A 6,517-nucleotide genomic window follows, 5' to 3' on the forward strand; every position below is an offset into this window, starting at 1 on the left:
ACCCAGCTGACATCCATGTTCCTATAACAGGTAGGCACCTATAAGGATTATTTGCCAGTCTGCCCCCGACTTCCCCACCATTATTCTGAAGCTCACTGGGGGCCCCCATCCATGGTTGATTGGTCTAGGGTGGGCACCTGAGCTAATCTGAAGGACGGCCCTTCCCAGGTTTTTTGTATTTAGGAGACCAAGAGCATGTCAGTGAGTCTCTCTGGTGGTTGAACCTTAAAATGGAAAACTCAGGAGTTGCCTGAACTGCTCAATCCTCAGGGTACATACGAAGGCAAGGGACAGAGCTGCTACTCTGAGGAGAGCAGAGATGAGAGGACAGAGGTCTGGGGGCTCATCCCAGCTGAGTATGTGGCACAGGCCAAACCCCTCACTTGATCACCTCTCCCTCAGATTCCACACCACAGTAACCGTTCCATAAAGTATCTTTTTGCAGAACAAGCATGACTTGGCTTCTCTCATCTGTAAACCCACAATCTTAATTAATACAGAGGCCCAGCTTCAGGGGCATGCAACCTGTGTACTCAACAAGTGGCCCCATGCTTAGGGCACTGTGCTTGGTTTGATGGTCTGCTATCACTGTCTTGAAATTCTTAACCTTTTTTTTTTGAGACAAAGTCTCACTGTCTCCCAGGCTGGAGTGCAGTGGCACAATCTCGGCTCACTGCAACCTCCACCTCCTAGGTTCAAGCAATTCTCCTACAGGCGTGTGCCACCACGCCTGGCTAATTTTTACATTTTTAGTAGAGACAGGGTTTCACCATGTTGGCCAGGCTGGTCTCGAACTCCTGAGCTCAAGTGATCCACCCGCCTCGGCCTCCCAAAGTCCTGGGATTACAGGCATGAGTCACCTCACCCAGCCTTAACCATTTTTTAATAAGGGACCCCACACTTCTATCTTGTATTCGCCCCACAGATTATGTAGTCAGTCCTGCGAATATACTTTCATTTTAGAAGAGGAGGTAATTGAAACTGAGATGAAGTCAGTAATTCAATTAAAATCACAGAGATGGCTACAGAATCTATTTCAGTCTGGTGGAGTCCAGGTTGGAACTGAGACAAGGGCATAAACAGGTGAAAAGGGTTAAGGTTGGTGGAGAAAGAAGAATCGTTTTGTTTCTCTTTCTTCTTCCATGACACAGAAATTCCCTAACCCCAAACCTTAATGGCTGTTGTTTTGCTTCTCAATTTTCATAAAATAAGCAGAAGAAAGGGTAGGTAGGAAAAGGCTGACTGGTGTCACAGACCAATTGTTCTGAGAGCAGGAAACATTTGCCAGGTTGCCAAAGCCGACCTCATTTCCCAATTTCCCAAAGACCCAATTTCCCCAGCTGCTTTGTTGACATAGCAACAGTGAATTCTGAAAGGGTTGTTATAATATTAATATGTATTTCATGGTGGGTTTGCCCTGTGTTCTTCCCGGCCCTTGTGATCCAGGTCTGAAAAAGAGGTGCTTTTGGCTTCTGGCCATGGAAGCCAAAGCCCAGTTCTCCAAGTGGGCTAAGTAAGGAGCAGGTGCCTCTGTCAGCACATCCACCAATCGGGTGGAATCCCCCCACCAGGTCCTCCCACCCCCAAGACTTCGCTGCCTTCCCCAGAGCGAAGGGGCTGACTTTGTAGATATTTTAAGTAATAGCTGCACCTTGGGATACATTTCCACCCTCCTACTACTCAGGGTGTTAAACGTAGCACCTGTGAGCCATTGTGTAGAAAATCAATTACACCTTGGGCCCAGTGATAAGAATTCATCCCCCGAGCTCAATTTTTAAAAGGCTTCAAAAGGCCTCCCACCTCTTTCCCTTTTTCCAATGCAAATGAGCAACACTCAGGATATTTGCATGCCAAATTCCAGCATGGGTTTCAAGAGAGTAAATGGTCATATTTATTAGTAATAGCAGTGGTAGATGAGTAAGAGGGATTTAATAAATGTATGTTGAATATGTTTGTGTTTCTATAGCACTTAAGAGTTTTCAAAGCCTTTTTTCCCCCCAAATATCATTTATTTGATTCTTAAACAAGCAAACAAACCCAAAAGGCCTGCAATGAGGACAAAGAGGAATTATCCTCAATTTATTGATGAGAATAAGGCTAGAGAAAGATTTTGTCTTGCCCAGTGTCATATAGCTGATTCATAGGTGTCAGAGTCATGATTAGAACTTGAGTTGGTCTCCCAGCTAGCACTGCCTTTCATCTGTATCATGCTGCTTCATGGTATTTCAGAGGGGACACAGGGACAGAACAGGAGTTATATTAACTGAGTGCAGGAGAGTATAATCAATAATAGCTAAAACCTATTAAAGGCTTACTATGTGTCTGCCATGGATATTATCTCATTTAATTTTTGGGGGGGTGGGGGGATGAAGTCTTGCTCTGTCACTCTTAAAATATCTATAGAGTCAGCCCTTTCACTCTGGGGAGTGGTGTGAGTGCAGTAATGTGATCTCGGCTCACTGCAACCTGCGCCTCCCAGGTTCAGGTGATTCTCCTGCCTCAGCCTCCCCAGTAACGTGGACTACAGGCACACGCCAGCATGCCTGGCTAATTTTTGTATTTTTAGTAGAGATGGAGTTTCACTATATTGGTCAGGCTGGTCTCGAACTGCTGACCTCAGGTGATTCACCACCCCCTCAGCCTCCCAAAGTTCTGGGATTATAGGCGTGAGCCACCGCGCCCAGCCTCATTTAATTTTTTAATTCAACTTTTTAGTTTGAGATAATTGTAGACTCACACGCAATTATAGGAAATAAAAAGATCCTGTGTATCCTTTGCCTAGTTTCCCCCAATAGTAATATCTTGCAGGACCATAGAACAAAGTCAGAACCAGGATGTTGACATTGACACAGTCAAGATATGCAATATTTTCATCACCATGGGGATCCCTTATAAAAGAAGTCCCCAACCCAGTACTGGTCCGTGGCCTGTTAGCAACAGGGCCACACTGCAGGAGGTGAGCAGAGGGTGAGTGAGCACAGCTTCATCTGTATTTACAGCCGCTCCCCATCACTCGAATTACGGCCTCCTGTCAGTTCACGGGCAGCATTAGATTCTCACAGGAGCGCAAACCCTATTGTGAACCGCACATGTGAAGGATCTGGGCTGCCTGCTTCTTATGAGAATCTGATAAATGCAATGCGCTTGAATCAGCCTGAAACCATTCCACTGCACTCCGTGGAAAAACTGTCTTCCATTAAATGGGTCCCTGGTGCCAAAAAGGTTGGGGACCCCTGCCTTATATTGTCCTATTATAGCCACACCTACTTCCCTGTCACTCCCATCCCTCCTTAACCCCTGGCAACCACTAATCTGTTCTCCATGTCTATGAATTTGTTATTTCAGTGATGTTGTATGAGTAGAAGTAAGCAGCATGTAATGCGTGATTCCCCACCTTCCCCACTCAGCGTAATTGTCTGGAGATCCATCAAGATTGCTGTATATATCAATAGTTCATTCCTTTTTATTGCTGATAGCATTCCATGGTCCAGAAGTACCACAATTTAACCATCCACCTGTTACAGTTTTTGACTATATGAATAAAGCTTCTGTAAACATTTGTGTACAGGTTTGTGTGTGAATGTAAGTATTTGCTTCCCTGGGATAAATGCCCAAGAATACAATTATTGGGTTGTATCGTAGTTGCATGTTTAAGTTCTTGAGCAATTGCCAAACTGTTTTACATGCCCAGTAGCAATGTCTGATCTGTCCAGTTTCTCCACATCCTCACCAGCATTTGGTGTTGTGACTACTTTTTATTTCAGTCATTCTGATAGGTATATACTGATATTTCACTCTGGTTTTATTTTACACTTCCCTAATGATTGATGTTAAATATCTTTTCATGTGCTTGTTTATCATTTGTGTGTCCTGTATGATGATTGTGTATCCTCTATGATGATTGTGTATCCTCTATGATGAAATGTTTCTTCATGTCTTTTGCCCATTTTCTATTGTAATGTTCTTTTTGGTGAAGGTTTTTTTGTTTGTTTGCTTGCTTGCTTTTACTGTGAAGTTTTGAAAGTTCTCTTTCTATTCTAGATACTGGAATATTACATATCCTCTACAGGATAAGTGATTTGCAATAGTTTCTCCAACTCTGTAGCTTGTTTTTTCATCTTCTTAATAGGGTCTTATGTAGAACAAAAATTTAAATTTTGATTAAGTACAATTTATCTTTTTTTTTTTCAAGAGATCATGCTTTTGGTTTCAAGTATAAGAATTCTTTGCCTAGTCCTAGATCCTAAAGATTTTCTCCTATATTTTTCTAGAAGTTTTCCCATTTACATTTATTAGGTTTGTGATCTATTTTGAATTAATTTTTGTATAAGGAACAGCCTATGGATGTCTAATTGCTCTAGCACCATTTGTTGAAAAAGCTCTCTTTCTTCTATTGAATTTCTTTTGCATCTTTATCAAAATTCGGTTGGATATATTTGTATGTTGGTCTATTTCCAGGTACTATGTTCTGTCTTTTTTTTTTTTTTTTTTTTGAGATGGAGTCTCTCTCCTGTTGCCCAGGCTGGTGTGCAGTGGTGCATTCTCTGCTCACTGCAACCTCTGCCTCCCCGGTTCAAGATTCTCCTGCTTAGCCTCCCGAGTAGCTGGGATTACAGGCACCTGCCACCATGCCCAGCTAATTTTTTATTTGTAGTAGAGATGGAGTTTCACCAAGTTGGCCAGGCTGGTCTCAAACTCCTGACCGCAGGTGATTCGCCCACCTTGGCCTCCCAGAGTGCTGGGATTGCAGGCGTGAGCCACGGTGCCTGGCCTGTCTTGTTTAATTTTTAACAATCACTTGTAATAAATATATGCTATTATTGCCTCTACTTTACAGATTAATAAACTGACATACAGAGAACAAAACAAGGTTTTTATCACTAAATATTTGCTACTTTAAAAGGCAGGCAAGAATATTGGCAACCACTTCTATTTATAATGAGAAAAAGCTATGCTAAAGGTGTGCTCAGTTACATTAAAATTCATTCTATACAAAGTCAAACCAGAAGGAAGGATCTATTTTTCCATCAGAAACATCCTCATCTGACCCATCAGAATAGTGTCAAGAAACAAACACCTAGACTTACATACAATAAAGTGACGCCAGCTGGATTTATTATTCTATTAGGCTCAATAAAGATCACTCTGTTGCCCTAACAACCTAATGAGAGCCATGACTTGTTAGATAAACTAACCATCAGGTGAAGAAAATAACTGTCAATAGGCGGCCCTTTACCTGTTGACAGATAACTGTGATGTAAAACCAGCAGCACATCCAGATTATTTGAGAGGCTTTTTAAAAGTGCAGCTTCCTGAGCCACATACTAGAGCCACTCAAGCAGAATCTCTAGGCTCCAGCTTTTTCTATTTATATTTATTTATTACCGTGTGTGTGTGTGTGTGTGTGTGTAGGTGTGGGCGTGGGTGGGTGGTGGTGGTGGTGGTGAGGAAGGACAGTTTATAATTCTCCGGGGAATTTTGATGCAGCTGGTCACTGGATGGCCAAGACCAAAAAAAAGCTTTTTCAAATGTGGCAGAGAAGGAGGAGCTGGGTTTCATTTTGAGAAACTGAGAGGCCATGAGAAACTCTTTTTTTAAAAAAACAGTGTGCTGTGTTTGGTTTTGTAGGAAAAGAGTTTCCAAAAGTTGCCCATAAACTTCTTCCTCATATTTGAGACTGAATTTGGTTGCTAGAGATTGAATAGAGTTTTAATTTAATAAAGACTGTTCTGCAGGATCAAAAACCATTTTATGAACCCTTAAACGTTCAACTGTGATGTGCAAATAAAATGAACCCTGAAATTGTATGAAACACCTGTGTCTCCAAATTCAAATTGTTTAGGCAGAAGGGATTTTTCAGCTGGATAGTGGTAGTGCGTTTAGGTAAGAGTCTAACACACGTAATTGGATTTGTCATTCTTCTTTTTTCTGACAATCAAATCAAAGATTGGGTAATCATTACCTGAGCAATACAGAGTAAATTACTCTTTAATTTGTGTCATCTTCTTAGATCTAAAAGGTTTATGTTTGTTTTCTTAATTGTTAGACCACCTGGAGTGGATTTATGATTTACTCCTCAATATTCATCCCACCTTAGAAAATTAGCCTAATCTTATTCCACTGCCCTGCTACCACCACCTTCTCGGGTGACTGGTCAGGATTAGGCATGGTGGTGGAGACTTTCCAGTGTCTTCCACATCTGATTCTACTGTCCTTCCTTAGGACATAGGAAGACAATACTTCTCCATATACTTGCAATCGAATGGGGCCATATGACTAATGAGCCATGGATGAAAGTGACAAGTATCACTTAGGGATTCAGCATTAAACAGTTGTGCAAGACCCTCTGCTACTCTCCCTCTACCATAAGGAATGTGGAAGAATGGAGATGCAGGTGTCCACAAGATTTCTGAGCCAGCTTATGGAGCGAGCTACCCCAGAGAGTTTCTGGAACCACAACATACTTTGCACGAAGCAAGAAACACACCTTTGCATTCTGAAACTACTGAGAGTTGAG

This window comes from Mandrillus leucophaeus, unplaced genomic scaffold (assembly GCF_000951045.1).
Source record: "Mandrillus leucophaeus isolate KB7577 unplaced genomic scaffold, Mleu.le_1.0 Scaffold359, whole genome shotgun sequence".
NCBI lineage: Eukaryota > Metazoa > Chordata > Mammalia > Primates > Cercopithecidae > Mandrillus > Mandrillus leucophaeus.